We start from the raw sequence: 16,664 nt of genomic DNA, 5'->3' as shown, positions 1-16,664 counted from the left end.
CTGGTCCCATCACCTCATGGGAAATAGATGGGGAGACAGTGGGAACAGTGTCAGACTTCATTTTGAGGGGCTCCAAAATCACTGCAGATAGTGATTGCAGTCAGGAAATTAAAATACGCTTACTCCTTGAAAGGAAAGTTATGACCAACCTAGATAGCATATTAAAAAGCAGAGACATTACTGTGCCAACAAACGTCCATCTGGTCAAGGCTATGGTTTTTCCAGTGGTCATGTATGGATGTGAGAGTTGGACTGTGAAGAAAGCTGAGCGCCAAAGAATTGATGCTTTTGAACTGTGGTGTTGGAGAAGACCCTTGAGAGTCCCTTGGACTGCAGGGAGATCCACCCAGTCCATCCTAAAGGAGATCAGTCCTGGGTATTCATTGGAGGGACTGATGTTGAAGCTGACACTCCAGTACTTTGGCCACCTCATGCGAAGAGTTGACTCATTGGAAAAGACCCTGATGCTGGGAGGGATTGGGGGCAGGAGGAGAAGGGGACGACAGAGGATGAGATGACTGGATGGCATCACCACTCGATGGGCATGAATTTGAGTAAATTCCAGGAGCTGGTGATGGACAGGGGGGCCTGGCGTGCTGCGGTTCATGGGGTCACAAAGAGTCAGACACGACTGAGCGACTGAACTGAAGTGACTGACAGAGAATTTCATCCAAAAACAAAAGATTTCACCTTTTTCTCATGTGCTCACAGAACATTCTCCAGAATATATCATGTTTTATGGTACAAATCAAGCCGGGTAAATTTTTAAAAATTGAAATAATTTCAAGCAGCTTTTCTGATCACAATGCTGTAAGATTACAGATCACCTACAGGAAAAAAAACCTATAAAAGGCATAAATACATGAAGGGTAAACAACATGTTTCTGAATAACAAACAGATCACTGAAGAAGTCAAAAAGGAAATCAAAGTATGCCTGGAAACAAATTACAATGAAAACACAGCAACCCAAAGCCTATGGGCTGCAGTAAATGCAATCCTAAAGGGGATAATTCATACGAATATAAACCTACCTCAAGAAACTAAGAGAAATCAAATAAACAACCTAATCTTACATATAAAGCAACAAGAAGAACAGAAAAATCCCCAACATTATTAGAAGGAAAGAAATTATAAGAGCAGAAATATATGAAAAAGAAATGAAGGAGACTATAGCAAATATGAGGAAAACTAAAAGCTAGTTCTTTAGAAGATAAACAAAATTGACAAACCATTAGCCAGACTCAAGAAAAAAATAGAGAATCTTATAAATAAAATTAGAAATAAAAAAGGGAAGTAACAGCAGACAACACAGAAATACAAAATATCATAAGGGACTACTATGAGAAGCTCTATGGCAATAAAATAGACAACTTGGAAGATACGGACAAATTTTTAGAAAAGTGTAACCTTCCAAAATGGAACCAGGAAGAAACAGAAAATATGAACCATCCAATCACAAGCATGGAAATTGAAACTATAATAAAAAAAATCTTCCAACAGATAAAAGCCTAGGACCAGAAGGCTTCACAGGTGAATTCTACCAAAAATTTATAGGAGAGCTAACACCTATCCTGCTCAAACACTTCCAGAAAATTGCAGAGGAAGGACAGCTTCCAAACTCATTCTACGAGGCCACCATCACCCTGATACCAAAACCAGACACAAATGCCACAGAAAAAAAGAAAATTGAAAGCCAAATATCACTAACAAACATAGATGTAAAAATGTTCAACAAAATTCTAGCAAACAAAATCCAACAACACATTAGGAAGGTCATATATCATAATCAAGTTGGCTTTATCCCAGGGATGCAAGGATACTTCAACATATGCAAATCAATCAACATGATACAGCATATCCAACTAATAAAAATAAATGAAAAAAAATAAAGATAAAAACCATGTGATGATTTCAATAGATTCAGAGAAAATTTTTGCAAAATTCAACACACATTTATGATAAAAACTCTCCAGAAAGCAAACATAGAAGGAACATACCTCAATGTAATAAAGGCCATATATAACAAATGCACAGCAAATATTATCTTCAACAGTGAAAAACTGAAAGCAATCCCGCTAAGATCGGAAACAAGACAAGGGTGCCCAATCTCACCACTATTATTCAAAATAGTTTTGGAAGTCTTACCAAGCAATCAGAGAAGAAAAAATATAGAAGGAATCCAGATTGTAAAAGAAGTAAAACTCTCACTATTTGCAGATGACATGATTCTCTACATAGAAAACCCTAAAGATACCACCAGAAAATTAATAGAACTAATCAATGAATGTAGTAAAGTCACAGGATATAAAATTAACACATAGAAATCCTTTGCATTCCTATACACTAACAATGAAAGATCATAAAGAGAAATTAAGGAAACAATCTCATTCATGACTGTGACAAAAGGAATAAAATACTTAGGAATAAACCTACCTAAAGAGACAAAAGACTTGTATGCAGAAAACTGTGACACTGATGAAAGAAATCAGACAACACAGATGGAGTAATATACCATGTTCAGGACTGGAAGAATCCAAATTGTGAAAATGACTATACTACCCAAAGCAATTTATAGATTCAATGCAACCCTTATCAAACTGCCAATGATATTTTTCACAGAACCAGAACAAATAATTTCTCAATTTGTATGGAAATACAAAAGACCCTGAATAGCAAAAAAAAAAAAAAAAAAAAAAGAATGAGAAAGAAGAATGAAATAGGAGAAATCAACTTTCCTGACTTCAGCCTATACTACATACAGCCTACACTATAATAAGTAGCCAAATACTGTATATACAAATATACTATACTGAACAGCTGAATAGCCAAAGCAATCTTGAGAAAGAAGAATGAAACAGGAGGAATCAGCATTCCTGACTTCAGTCTATACTATATACAGCCTATACTATACTATAACCATCAAGACAGTATGGTACTGTCACAAAAATAGAAATATAGATCAATGAAACAATATACAAAGCCTGGAGATAAATCCATGCACCTATGGAAAGCCTCTCTTTAACAAATAAGGTAAAAATATATAATAGAGAAAAGACAGTCTCTTCAACAAGTGGTGCTGAGAAAACTGGTCAACCATGTGTAAAAGAATGAAACTAGAACACACAATTGCCTTTGAATGAAAGATTTCTTTCCAGTACTTTGAAGTCTACAAGGCATATCATTAAAAATTATGATTGTGGAAAATAAAGACAGTTTAAATATAACTGAGGGGGAGAGGCTGTGGTTTTTCTTTTTGATTAGTTGCTGTAACACTATCCTTCAGGTGGCTGAGGAATTATTATATTTTCTTTAGACATCATTAACCTCTTGAAAGTGAAAGTGTTAGTCGCTCAATCGTGTCCAACTCTTTGCAACCCCATGAACTGTAGACCACCAGGCTCCTCTGTCCATGGAATTCTCCAGGCAAGAATACTAGACTGGGTCGCCATTCCCTTCTCCAGGGGATCTTCCCTACCCAGGGATCAAACTTGGGTCTCCTGCATTGCAGGCAGATTCTTTACCACCTGAGCCACCAGGGAAGCCCCATTAAACTCTTTGACATCAATAAAGCTCTTGCAAGACCACTTTGATGCGAAAGGAATTCTGCCATTTTGCTAGCACCAAGATGGTTCTTTGACTCACCACTCCATTAGAACTATTCATTACATTCATACTATTTTTGTTTCAAATCTTACAAAGGAGTGTGATTCTGGATATTTAGGTCCACATTCTGTTTTAAAGCTATATATCCATTTTTCATAGACAGTTACTATCCCTTTCTATCTTCTGTCATATGTTCATCATTTTGTAGACCACAGCTAACTGTGAAGTCTCCTCCTCCTTTCTGGCCTTCTCCAGGTTCTTCTAACAGTCAGAAATTACAGGGGACTTTGGCACAGGGAAGAAGGGACGGTACTAGCAGAGTCAACTTAAACAGGCCATTATATCCAGCTTTTACTCCTCTCAACTTCTCAACTCATAGATATATCCCCTTTACAGAGATTCAAATCCTGAATCTTGAAGCTAATGGGTGGAGGAGGGAAGATTAAAATACAAGTTTCTTATCTGCAATGCTCACAAAAGTCTGCTATTTGCAGAGATTCCTCAATTCCTGGAGGGATTCTCTGATAGCTCAGATGGTAAAGAGTCTGCCTGAAGTGCTGGAGACCCAGGTTCAATCCTTGGGCTGGGAAGATCCCCCGGAGAAGGAAATGGCAACCCGCTCCAGTATTCTTGCCTGGGAAATTCCATGGATGGAGAAATCTGACAGGCTACAGTCCATGGGGTCACAAAGAGTCGGACACGACTGAGTGGCTTCACCCCACTCGGTTCTTGGAGGAATTTCTTACAAGCGAAGTGTAAAAAGTGAATTGCTGTACATTGAGTCTTTCAGCATTGTTGCCCCACTTTTTTCTTGCTACTTCATAAGGATACTCTTAAGTAGAAAAAGCTTTTGGTTTTCCTTAAATGCATAGTAATGAAGACTGTAAGTTGGGACCTTTGCCATGATTCATGCTAAAGTGTCCACACTTTTACTCACTATTTGCATCAGTACAAATCCAACACATTGAAAAAGGCAAATGACATCTTAGTATTATTATGAAATTAGCTGGACTCCCTGAATATGTCTTAAGTATCACCAGGGGTCCACAAACCACACTTTGAGAACCACTGACTGAGCAGCCATCTAAAGACATGCATGAATTTTAACTATATTCCACAAGATGGTGCTATTATAATGCATATCAGTAATTAAATGTGGCATCAAGACTGATTTTAAAAATTTCATTAGTTTCAGAAATCAATGTATAATGTATATACTGAGAAAGTTTCCTTAGTGGGCTCTTGGTAGTACCAGTCTACCTTTTTATCTGAACCCTCACTCCCAGGGTGCATAACTTTGTTCCCTGAATACTGCTTTGTCCATGGTTCCTTCCATATAAACCCTTTCCTCAGGGACATACAACACCTCATGTTAATTTGGATGGTGATAAGTTGGCAATCATGAACTCTCAAAGCCGTATCAAATTTAATGCTATTATTAAGAACATTGTATGCTTTAAAATAGTGTTTTCATCCTTTGTAATTCTCATACCTCTAGATGATAAACTTACAAATTTCATGTCCCCACCAGAATTTTGATATGGCTTTTTGATAAGGGAAACATTGCTCTCTGGGCTTCCTTAGCAGCTCAGTGGTAAAGAATCTGCCTGCCAATGTAGGAGATGCAGGTTTGACCCCTTAGTCAGGAAGATCCCCTGGAGAAGGAAATGGCAGCCCACTCCAGTATTTTTGCCTGGGTAATTCCATGGACAGAGGAGCCTGGTAGTCTATAGTCCATGGGAAAAAGAGTCTGACATGACTTAGCTACAACAATGTTGCTCTCTTTAATAATTATGTCCTATCATTTTCATATACCTCACTAGCCGGGAAGCTTTTGCCAGGCTTTATTTTGTATTCTATACTATAAAACAATAAGATCCATTTCATTTTTTAGATATAAAATTATAATATTTAGTATGATATTTATTTTCAAATCATCTGCCACCCACACTACCCTCAGTGCTGTGACATTTTTAAAGAGGTTCTACTGTCTGCAATTTCTCTGTTAAACATTTATTCATTCAATTCTTAAAGACCTTACTTTGGAGTTCTTTATAAAATGGTGAATTACTATTGCTCCTTGAAAGAAAAGCTATGACAAACCTAGACAGCATATTAAAAGGCAGAGACATTACTTTGGCAACAAAGGTCTGTATAGTCAAAGCTATGGTTTTTCCAGTAGTCATGTACCAATGTGAGAGTTGGACCATAAAGAAGGCTGAGGGCCAAAGAATTGATGCTTCTGAACTGTGGTGTTACAGAAGACTCTAGAGTCCCTTGGACTGCAAGGATATCAAACTAGCCAGTTCTAAAGGAAATCAACCCTGAATTTTCATTGGAAACACTGATGCTAAAACTGAAGCTCCAATACTTTGGCCACCTGATGTGAAGAGCCAGGTCACTGGAAAAGACCCTGATGCTGGAAAAAATTAAAGGTAGGAGGAGAAGGGGATGACAGAGGACGAGATAGTTGGATGGCATAACCAACTCAATGGACATTAGTTTGAGCAAACTCTGGGTGATGGTGAAGGACAGGAAAGCCTGGTATGCTGCAGTCCATGGGGTTGCACAGAGTTGGCCACAACTGAGTGACTGAACAACAGCAACAACCCAAGGAAAAGACTTGTGTTAATCTGGTGGTTTAAGGGTATGTCCTGTGGATTCTTGGGTCTCATAACAATGATCTAGAAAGCCTGAAAATGTTTTGTTTGCAGTTTTGAAATTGTGTAAATTTTGGTTGAACAAAACCCTCAAATACAGGTGTTATTTAACTTTTGGTAATTTTGATTAATTTTGTAATATGAATTAAGTAAAAATTGCATTTTATAGATTAATGTTAATAAAATGCACTTTCCTTTTTTTAATCCTTTATTGGAAGAAGCTCAGCATACAATTTGTTTGGTAATGAGATTCTTCTGAGAATCATTGCCATCAGCTCTTAGTTACATTACTCCCATACATTTCTCTCTAAACCTAATTGTGTTCTTCATATTTTCCCATCTGAAACCACTATCCTATCATTCCTCTCTTCAAACTCCTTCATACTTTCTTAGATATGTTTTTACCAGGCATTCATTTACTCCCTTATGTCCTGTCTGATAGGGACTCCAAGAGCTCCTACTTTACTCAGTCCTCTCAGTAACCTGATTTCCTCAAGACCCCAACATTTTGGCCTTCTGTCCACAGTGCTGCTTTCTCAGGATCTTTCCATGTACCACCTGTTCTGATAGCTGGGGACTAAGTTTAACTAAGGAGAATATAGTGTTGCTGGAAGAGGCTGAGAACATGCAATTCTGACTACAACTTGGTAAATAGGGCTGGATATAATTGGATGCTACCAACCCAACACCCTGCTGCCTAAAGTTTGCTCAGAGATAACAGCTTGAGGACGTGGCAGTGTAATCCAGAGGAAGGAACATTGTGATGATCTTAATTCCTTAAGTCTGTTTTCCTCCAGCTTCCTTTTAGATCCAAACTCTACACTCAGCTTTGGGCAGGTCACTTTCTTCTCTGAGTTTGCTCATCATGGTGTACAGAATTAAAAAAAAAAAAAGAAAGTAAAAAAGCTAGAGTCAAATAGCGTAGAGTCAAGTTAGATTGGTTGTGTTATCTTGAGCTCTAACACCCTATGATTATGTGCTGAAAACAGAAAGCAAGGCCCAGGAGTACTGGGACTAAAGAAAGGCCCTGAGGTTGAGAATAGATCTGTTCCAGGAGAGGGAGAGAAAACTTGAATAGAATTCATTAGATGCTATATAGTGAGATGACAATATATATAGAGGAGTAGAGGCCTGGGAATGGTGATGGACTAGGGCACACTCAAACCTTTCTTCTTTGCAGTGTTGTTCTGTCCTAAATTATTATCATCCAAGCCCTTGCAATGTCTCATCTGATGTCTCATTGTTATCTGCCCTGCCTTCTACCACTCAGCTGTGTAATTCCTTTGGTACATGACCTTAAGACAGAATTCCCTAAAGTGCAACCTCAATTCATGTCAGTCCCTTTCTTTAAAAATATCAGCCACTGATTTCCCATTGCTCATAGAATAAAATAGAAACTATTCTTGCCTTCAATGTCCTTCTTGATATTTCCTCAACTGGTTTCCGAGTCTTACTTACTTCTCCCCTGCAGGTACTCAAGGTACAGGTCACTCTGGATTCCTGTTTCTTCCAATATGTAATGCTTATACCCACTTTAGTGGAAAATCCTATCCATACTCCATGGTCCTTCTCAAATGAACCTATGTCTCTCAACTCTCCTCTACATGTTTGGAGTGCTCTGATGGTAACTTTCATAGGTTCTTCCCACATTTTACCTTGTGTGTGGTTTTTGGTGTTACATTTCCCTTTCTTAGATGTAAATTCCCAGAGGGTAGAGACTCCATATCATTTAATCTGTATCTGTCTCTTTCATCTAAGCCCTACAATTGTGCTTAGTATGTTTCTGTGTATATTGAGCCTCAATAAAAATTTATTGAAACAAATTCAGTATTTTAAAATTGTTCTCCAAGCTCAATTTTTATTGTTCTGTTTAAGTAATAAAAAAAGTTTTTAGCTATAAGACTTTTAGGGAACTATCCTGGCAGAGGATTTTGGTGGTTATACTAGTACTATTTTCCAGATTTAACTTGACTTGACTTGGATCCCTATTGAAGCCAACAAATCTCTTAATATATCGTGCACAGCTAAGGGAAAATATATGACTGACTATCGAGTTACAATAATGAATACCGAGATTAGAATGAGGACAGTACGTATTATAATATACTTTCAACTGCTTTATATACTGTGACCCTTTTTCTTTCTACTCTAGGAGTCTAGAACATCCACAAAGCAAACCTGACTATCTGAAACTGCCGTTGTTCTAGGAGTTCATATTACACTGTCCCTTTCACCAATATCCCAAGGAAAAGGCAGTACATATTATCTCTAACCTTCCACTTCAAAGCAGATTAAACGACCTTCACTTGGGACTAGTTGATGGTATTTCCTAAAATGGAGAGGTGTAAATTGCATCTGTAGTCATTGTGGGGCACCATTATTTTTTAAAAATTATTTATTTTAATTGGAGACTAATTACTTTACAGTGTTGTGGTGGTTTTGCCATACATTGACATGAATCAGCCATGGGTGTACATGTGTCCCCCTGTCCTGAACCCCCCTCCCACCTCCCTTCCCACCCCATCCTTCTGGATGTCCCAGTGCACTGGCTTTGAGTGCCCTGTTTCATGCATCGAACTTGGGCTGGTCATCTATTTCACATATGGTAATATACATATTTCAATGTTATTCTCTCAAATCATCCCACCCTTGCCTTCTCCCAGAGTCCAAAAGTCTGTTCTTTATATCTGCATCTCTTTTGCTGTCTCTGCCTATAGGATCATGGTTATAATCTTTCTAAATTCCATATATATGCATTAATATACTGTATTGGTGTTTCCCTTTCTGACTTATTTCACTCTGTATAATAGGCTCCAGTTTCATCCACCTCATTAGAACTGACTGAAATGTTCTTTTAAATAGCTGAGTAATATTCCATTGTGTATATGTACCACAACTTTCTTACCCATTCATCTGCTAATGGACATCTAGGTTGCTTCCATGTCCTAGCTAAACATTGTAAACAGTGCTGCAATGAACATTGGGGTACACGTGTCTCTTTCAGTTCTGGTTTGTGCGGCACCATTGTTTACTTAATGCAGAATTCTGCTATATATTCTGGTGCCCAAGGCATTGTGGAGTAAGAAAAATTAAATGAAAGTACTTAGGATTGAGTATCTAGAATAGGAACTTAATTTTTAGTCCTGTTAGAATCAGGGATTTTTGCAGATGGGACAACTGAAATAAAATTGGTGAAGCACTAATCTAATACTCTGAAATAAAGTGGAATAAGTTTGTGAAAAATATTTTATCATTAATGAAAAATACGTGGAGAAAACAAGCAACACATTTGCCAAACTTTAAAATAGAAGAGATTAAATTTTATTCTTGTGCCCGAAATTCATCTTAAATATAGATTTAGATAGTGTACAAAAATGCAAGCTTATAAAAAATCAAAAGTATTCATTTACTTTTTGAGAATTGCTACTTAATGAGAAGGAAATGACTACCCACTCCAGTATTCTTGCCTGGAGAATCCCATGGACAGAGGAGCCTGGTGGGCTGCATTCCACGGGGTTGCAAAGAGTCGGACATAACTGAGTGACTAACAGATACTTGATTTGTATCATTTTATAGTATAATTTTATCAAAATGTGTCTTTCAACAGGAATTGTTCATCTATTTACTGCTTTTATAATTCCAGATCAAATTTAGCACACTTTGTTGTTCAGTTGTTAAGTCGTGTTCACTTCTTTGTGAACCCATAGACTTCAGCACTCAAGGCTTCCCTGTCCTTCACTATCTCCCAGATTTTGGTCAAATTCATGTCCATTGAGTCAGTGATGCTTTCTAACCATCTCATCCTGTGCCACCCATTCTCCTTTTGCCTTTAAACTTTCCCAGCATAAGGATCTTATCCAATGGAGTTGGCTGTTTGCATCTAGTGGCCAAAGTATTCAAGCTTTAGCTTCAGCATTAGTCCTTTTGGTGAATATTCAGGGTTGATTTCCTTTAGGATTTACTGGTTTGATTTCCTTGTACTCCAAGGGACTGTCAAGAGGGAAGATTCCAGCACAGTGATTCAAAAACATCAATTCTGGAGTGCTCAGTCTTCTTTATGTTCCAACTCTCACATCTGTACAAGACTACTGGAAAAACCATAGCTTTGATTATACGGACTTTGTGAGGAAAGTGATGTCTTTGCTTTTTAATATTCTGTCTAGGTTTGTCTTAGCTTTCCTTCCAAGGAGCAAATGTCTCTTAATTTCACGGCTGCAGTCATGTTCTGCAGTGATATTGGAGCCCAAGAAAATAATATCTGTCACTGCTTCCACTTTTTCCCCTTCTGTTTGTCATGAAGTGATAGGACCAGATGCCATGATCTTAGTTTTTTGAATGTTGATTTTTAAGCCAACTTTTTCACTTGCCTCTTTCATCTTCATCAAGAGACTATTTAGTTCCTCTTCTCTTTCTGTCGTTAGAGTGGTATCATCTACATATGTGAGGTTGTTGATATTTCTCCTGGAAACCTTGATTCCAGCTTCTGATTTATCCAGCCTGGCACTTCCCATGATGTATTCTGCATAGAAGTTAGATAAACAGGCTGACAATATATACAGATTTATACTCTTCCAAATTTTAACCAGTCAGTTATTCCATGTAAGATTCTAATGGTTACTTCTTGACCCACACACAGGTTTCTCAGGAGATAGATAAGATGGTCTGGTATACCCATCTCTTTAAGAACGTTCCATAGTTTGTGTGTGGTGGCTCAGACAGTAAAGCGTCTGCCTACAATGCAGGAGACCCGGGTTCAATCCCTGGGTCGGGAAGATCCTCTGGAGAAGGAAATGGCAACCCACTCCAGTACACTTGCCTGGAGAATCCCGTGGACAGAGGATCCTCGTGGGCTACAGTCTGTGGGGTTGCAGAGTCGGACACGACTGAGCGACTTCACTTCCTCCCACTTCCACAGAGTCAAAGGCTTTAGGGTAGTCAATGAAGCAGAAGTAGATGATTTTCTGGAACTCCCTTGATTTACCTATGATCCAACGAAGATTGACAATTTGATCTCTTGTTCCTCTGCCTTGTGTAAACTCTGCTTGTACATCTAGAAGTTCTCAGTTCGCATACAGCTGTAGCCTAGTTTGAAGGATTTTGAACTTGACCTTACTAGATTGCAAAATGAGCACAATTGTCTGGTAGTCTGAACATTCTTTGGCATTGTCCTTCTTTGACATTGGAATGAGAACTGACTTTTTCCAGTCTTGTGGCCACTGCTGAGTTTTCCAAATTTGGTGACATATTGAGTGCAGCACTTTGACAGCATCATCTTTTAGGTTTTTAAATAGTTCAGCTGGAATTCTGTCACCTCTACCAGCTTTCCCTGTGTGTGTGTGGGTGTGTTTTTCTGGATTTTCTTTTTTTTAAATTTATTTTTATTAGTTGGAGGCTAATTACTTTACAATATTGTAGTGATTTTTGCCATACATTGACATGAATCAGCCATGGATTTACATGTGTTCCCCATCCCGATCCCCACTCCCACCTCCCTCCCCATCCCATCCCTCTGGGTCTTCACAGTGCACCAGCTCTGAGCACTTGTCTCATGCATCCAACCTGGGCTGTTGATCTGTTTCACCCTTGATAGTATCCTTGTTTCAAAGCTATTCTCTCAGAACATCCCACCCTCGCCTTCTCCCACAGAGCCCAAAAGTCTGTTCTGTACATCTCTGTCTCTTTTTCTGTTTTGCATATAGGGTTATCGTTACCATCGTTTTAAATTCCATATATATGTGTTAGTATACTGTATTGGTGTTTATCTTTCTGGCTTACTTCACTCTGTATAATGGGCTCCAGTTTCATCCATCTCATTAGAACTGATTCAAATGAATTCTTTTTAATGGCTGAGTAATATTCCATTGTGTATATGTACCATAGCGAGATCTCTAGTCTTAACCATTCTGTTGTTTTCCTTTATTTCTTTGCATTGATCACTGAGGAAGGCTTTCTTAACTCTCCTTGCTATTCTTTGGAACTTGTATTCAGATGGGTATATCTTTTCTTTTCTCCTTTGTCTTTAGCTTCTCTTCTTCTCTCAGCTATTTGCAATGACTTCTCAGACAACCGTTTTGCCTTTACTTTTCTTGGAGATGGTCTTGATTACTGGCTCCTGTACAATGTCACGAACTTCCATCTATAGTTCTTCAGACACTCTATCATTTCTAATTCCTTGAATATTTTTGTCTCTTCCACTGTATAATCATAAGGGTTTTGATTTGGGTCTTACCTGGATAGTGTAGTGGTTTTCCCTACTTTCTTCAATTTAAGTCTGAATTCATCAATAAAGAGCCACATTCTTCTGAGCCATCTGAGCCATCACAATCTAAGCCACATTCATCTCCTGGTCTTGTTTTTGCTGACTGTATAGAGTTTCTCCATCTTTGGCTTCAAAGAATATAATCAATCTGATTTTGATATTGGCCATCTGGTGATGTCCATGTGTAGAGTCTTCTCTTGTGATGTTGGAAGAGGGTGTTTGCTATGACCAGTGTGTTCTCTTGACAATACTGTGTTAGCCTTTGCCTTGTTTCATTTTGTACTCCAAGGCCAAACTTGCCTGTTACTCCAGGTATCTCTTGACTTCCTCCTTTTGTATTCCAATCTCCTGTAATGAAAAGAACATCTTTTTTGGTGTTAGTTCTAGAAGGTCTTGTAAGTCTTCATAGAACTAGTCAATTTCAGATTCCTTGGAATCAGTGGTTGGGACATAGACTTGGGTTACTCTGAAGTTGAAGGGTTTACCTTGGAAACGAACCAAGATCATCCTGTAATTTTTGAGACTGCATCCAAGAACTGCATTTGACTCTTCTGTTGACTCTGAGGGCTACTCCATTTCTTCTAAGGGATTTTTGCCCACAGTAGTAGATAAAATGGTCCTCTGAATTAAATTCATCCATTCCCATCCATTTTACTTCACCTGTTCCTAAGATGTTGATGTTCATGCTTATCATCTCCTTCTTGACCATGTGCAATTTACCTTGATTCATAGACCTAACATTCCAGATTTCAATGTAATATTATTCTTTACAGCATTATACTTTATTTTCACCACCAGACATATCCACAACTGAACATCTTTAATGCTTTGTCGCAGTCACCTCATTCTTTCTGGAGTTGGTAGTAATTACCCTCTGCTCTTCTCTAGCAACATATTGGACACCTTCCAACCTGGGGGCTCATCTTCTGGTGTCATATTTTTTTTTGCCTTTTCATACCTTTCATGAGGTTCTCAAGGCAAGAATACTGGAGTGGTTTGCCATCCCCTTCTCCAGTGGCCATGTCTTGGATGGCCTTGCATGGCATGGCTCATAACTTCATTGAGTTATGCAAGTCTCTTGACCATGACACGAATGGGTTAGCACAATTAACTATGTTTAAAATATAAGCAAGGTAACATTGCTGAAAATGGCAGAGTAAGGTCCTCTGAAAATTCTCTACTCCATAAAATCAATGGAGAACACTAACTTTTAAAAAGTCAGAACAAAAACCACTACAATATTGTAATTAGCCTCCAACTAATAAAAATAAATGGAAAAAAAAAAACAACACTAAAATTAAAAAAAAAGTCAGAATCAGCTTTTTCAGAACTCTTGAAATTAATAAAAAATTTGAAGCAATCAGGAAAGTCAAGAGACTCAAGGAAAAAAAACAGCTGAATCACAGTGAGATTAGTGTTTATTGTTATTATATGCCCTATTTCCACCCTCTACTTCCATCTCTATTGTATTCTTGAACTCCAAGACATCCAACTTATGGTAAAAACTATCAGCCTGGTGGCCACTAGGGGTGGAAGAATGGGAAGCAAATTCTTTCAAAGCTTCCTCCCCAGATAGTTTTCACTATTTGACTTCTCTGATGGCTTGCTGGTAGCCTCTCCTTGCTAAGTTGTCCTTACTTGACTTGACTCAGAGTTTGTCCAGTGGGAAAACCTTTCTCCCTCAGAGACATTTGTCAGAAACAGTCAAAGGCAATAATTTAACTTCACAGGTACCTGAAATGGTGCATAACAAATTGGACAAATATTAGACTAACTAAAAATCTTAAAATGGAAAGCTGTAGAATGAGATGTCCATAGGGATTTTGAAAAGCTTTGAAGTATCCCTGAGAATTTGGAAACCACAAGCGAGGATTGGGTTGTGTGCATTCACAGAATGGTGTGCATGCTCAGAAAAGACTTGAGAAGGCATTAACTTGATACTTATGACTTCTGTAGAGGCTCTGAGCAAGCAGAAATTGAAATAGGCCATAACACATATACACAAAGAACTCCCTGGCAGAGACTGAGAGACTTATCAGATCCAGGTGTTTGAAAATCTTTGTCCAATCATTAGTTGACATATATATTAACTGAGCAGAGGCTTCAGTGACCACATAAGACATGGAATACAGACTTCACAAAATTAGTTTCAAAACATAAGTAAATAAAAAGCAAAAAATGAAAAAACAATAAACTCTGGAGGAGAGAATGGCACAAATGGGGGAAATAATATTTTATAGAAGCAAGGTTTTTGCATACTATTGAATTAAGTTGGTATTAATTTGAACTAGATTTTTATAATATATAAAATATAATTCCTAGGGTTATTACTGAGACAACAAATAGAAAAAATATAGTAAAAGAAACAATAAAGGAATTAAAATGATACTGTATAAAATATCTATTTAACATAAAAGAAAGATGGAATGGAGGATCTGAGGGAAATAAAAGTGTATAAGGCTCAAAATGGCAGACATAAATCTTAGCTTATTAATAACAAAAGTAAATTTAAACATATTAAAATTATAATTAAAATGCTGAGATAGGCAGAATGGATTAAAAATAGACCATTAAAAATAGCCCCAACTGTATGCTGTCAAAAGAAACAAATTTTAGTTTTAAATACATAAATATATTGAAAATAAAATGATGAAAAATATGCTAGATAATATATATTAAAATAGTAACCAAATATGAGCTGGAGTGGCTATACTGGTATCAGACCTCATAATGTTACCAGATGACCTAGCAATTTCACTCCTAGGGATATAAGCAAGAGAATTGAAAACATGTTCACACAAAGAGCTGTATAGGAATATTCATGGAAGTATTCTTTATAATAACAAAAACCCCAAACCAACCCAAATGTCCTTCTATCAATGAACAAATAAGCAAAATGTGGTCTATCTATACCAAGGAATATAAAGAAAGAAAATAAAAAGAGTTAAATAAAAATTAAAAAAAAGAGTAGAATATTGACTCATGCTATGGTGTGGATGAGCTGCGAAAATATGCTAAAGTGAAAGAAGTCAGACAGAAGAAAGCCACTATTATATAATTTTATTTATATAAAATGCTCAGAAGAGATGGAACATTCAGAGACAGAAAGTATACTAGTGGTTGTCAGTAGCTAGGGGTAGCAAAATTGGGAGTGACTGCCAATGGTTCAGTTCAGTTCAGTTCAGTTTAGTCGCTAAGTCATGTCCGAGTCTTTGAGACCCCATGAACCACAACACGCCAGGCCTCCCTGTCCATCACCAACTCCCGGAGTCCACCCAAACCCATGTCCATTGAGTCGGTGATGCCATCCAACCATCTCATCCTCTGTCGTCCCCTTCTCCTCCTGCCTTCAATCTTTCCCAGCATCAGGGTTTTTTCCAATGAGTCAGCTCTTCACATCAGGTGGCCAAAGTATTGGAGTTTCAGCTTCAACATCAGTCCTTCCAATGAACACCCAGGACTTATCTCCCTCAGGATGGACTGGTTGGATCTCCTCGCAGTCCAAGGGACTCTCAAGAGTGTTCTCCAACACCACAGTTCAAAAGCATTAATTCTTCGGTACTCAGCTTTCTTTATAGTCCAACTCTCACATCCATACATGACCACTGGAAAAACCATAGCTTTGACTAGATGGGCCTTTGTTGGCAGAGTAATGTCTCTGCTTTTTAATATGCTGTCTAGGTTGGTCATAACTTTCCTTCCAAGGAATAAGCGTCTTTTAATTTCCTGGCTGCAATCACCATCTGCAGTGATTTTGGAGCCCAGAAAAATAAAGTGAGCCACTGTTTCCCCATCTATTTGCCATGAAGTGATGGGACTGGATGCCATGATCTTAGTTTTCTGAATGTTGAGCTTTAAGTGAACTTTTCACTCTCCTCTTTCACTTTTATCAAGAGGCTCTTTAGTTCTTCACTTTCTACCATAAGGGTGGTGCCATCCGCATATCTGAGGTTATTGATATTTCTCCCGACAACCTTGATTCCAGCTTGTGCTTCCTCCAGCCCAGCGTTTCTCATGATGTACTCTGCATATAAGTGAAATAAGCAGGGTGACAATATACAGCCTTGATGTACTCCTTTTCCTATTTGGAACCAGTCTGTTGTTCCATGTCCGGTTCTAACTATTGCTTTCTGACTTGCTT

At 38.0% G+C, this 16,664-nt stretch overlaps 1 pseudogene; it reads right to left on the bottom strand.

The window, feature by feature from the left end:
• Positions 1–3,258: 3,258 nt before the first annotated feature.
• Positions 3,259–3,869, bottom strand: LOC122690435 (annotated as a pseudogene).
• Positions 3,870–16,664: the final 12,795 nt, after the last annotated feature.

Source organism: Cervus elaphus, chromosome X, assembly GCF_910594005.1.
Source record: "Cervus elaphus chromosome X, mCerEla1.1, whole genome shotgun sequence".
Taxonomy (NCBI): Eukaryota; Metazoa; Chordata; class Mammalia; order Artiodactyla; family Cervidae; genus Cervus; species Cervus elaphus.
The sequence above is the reverse complement of the archived record's forward strand: the minus strand, read 5'-3'. Positions and strand labels throughout refer to the sequence as shown.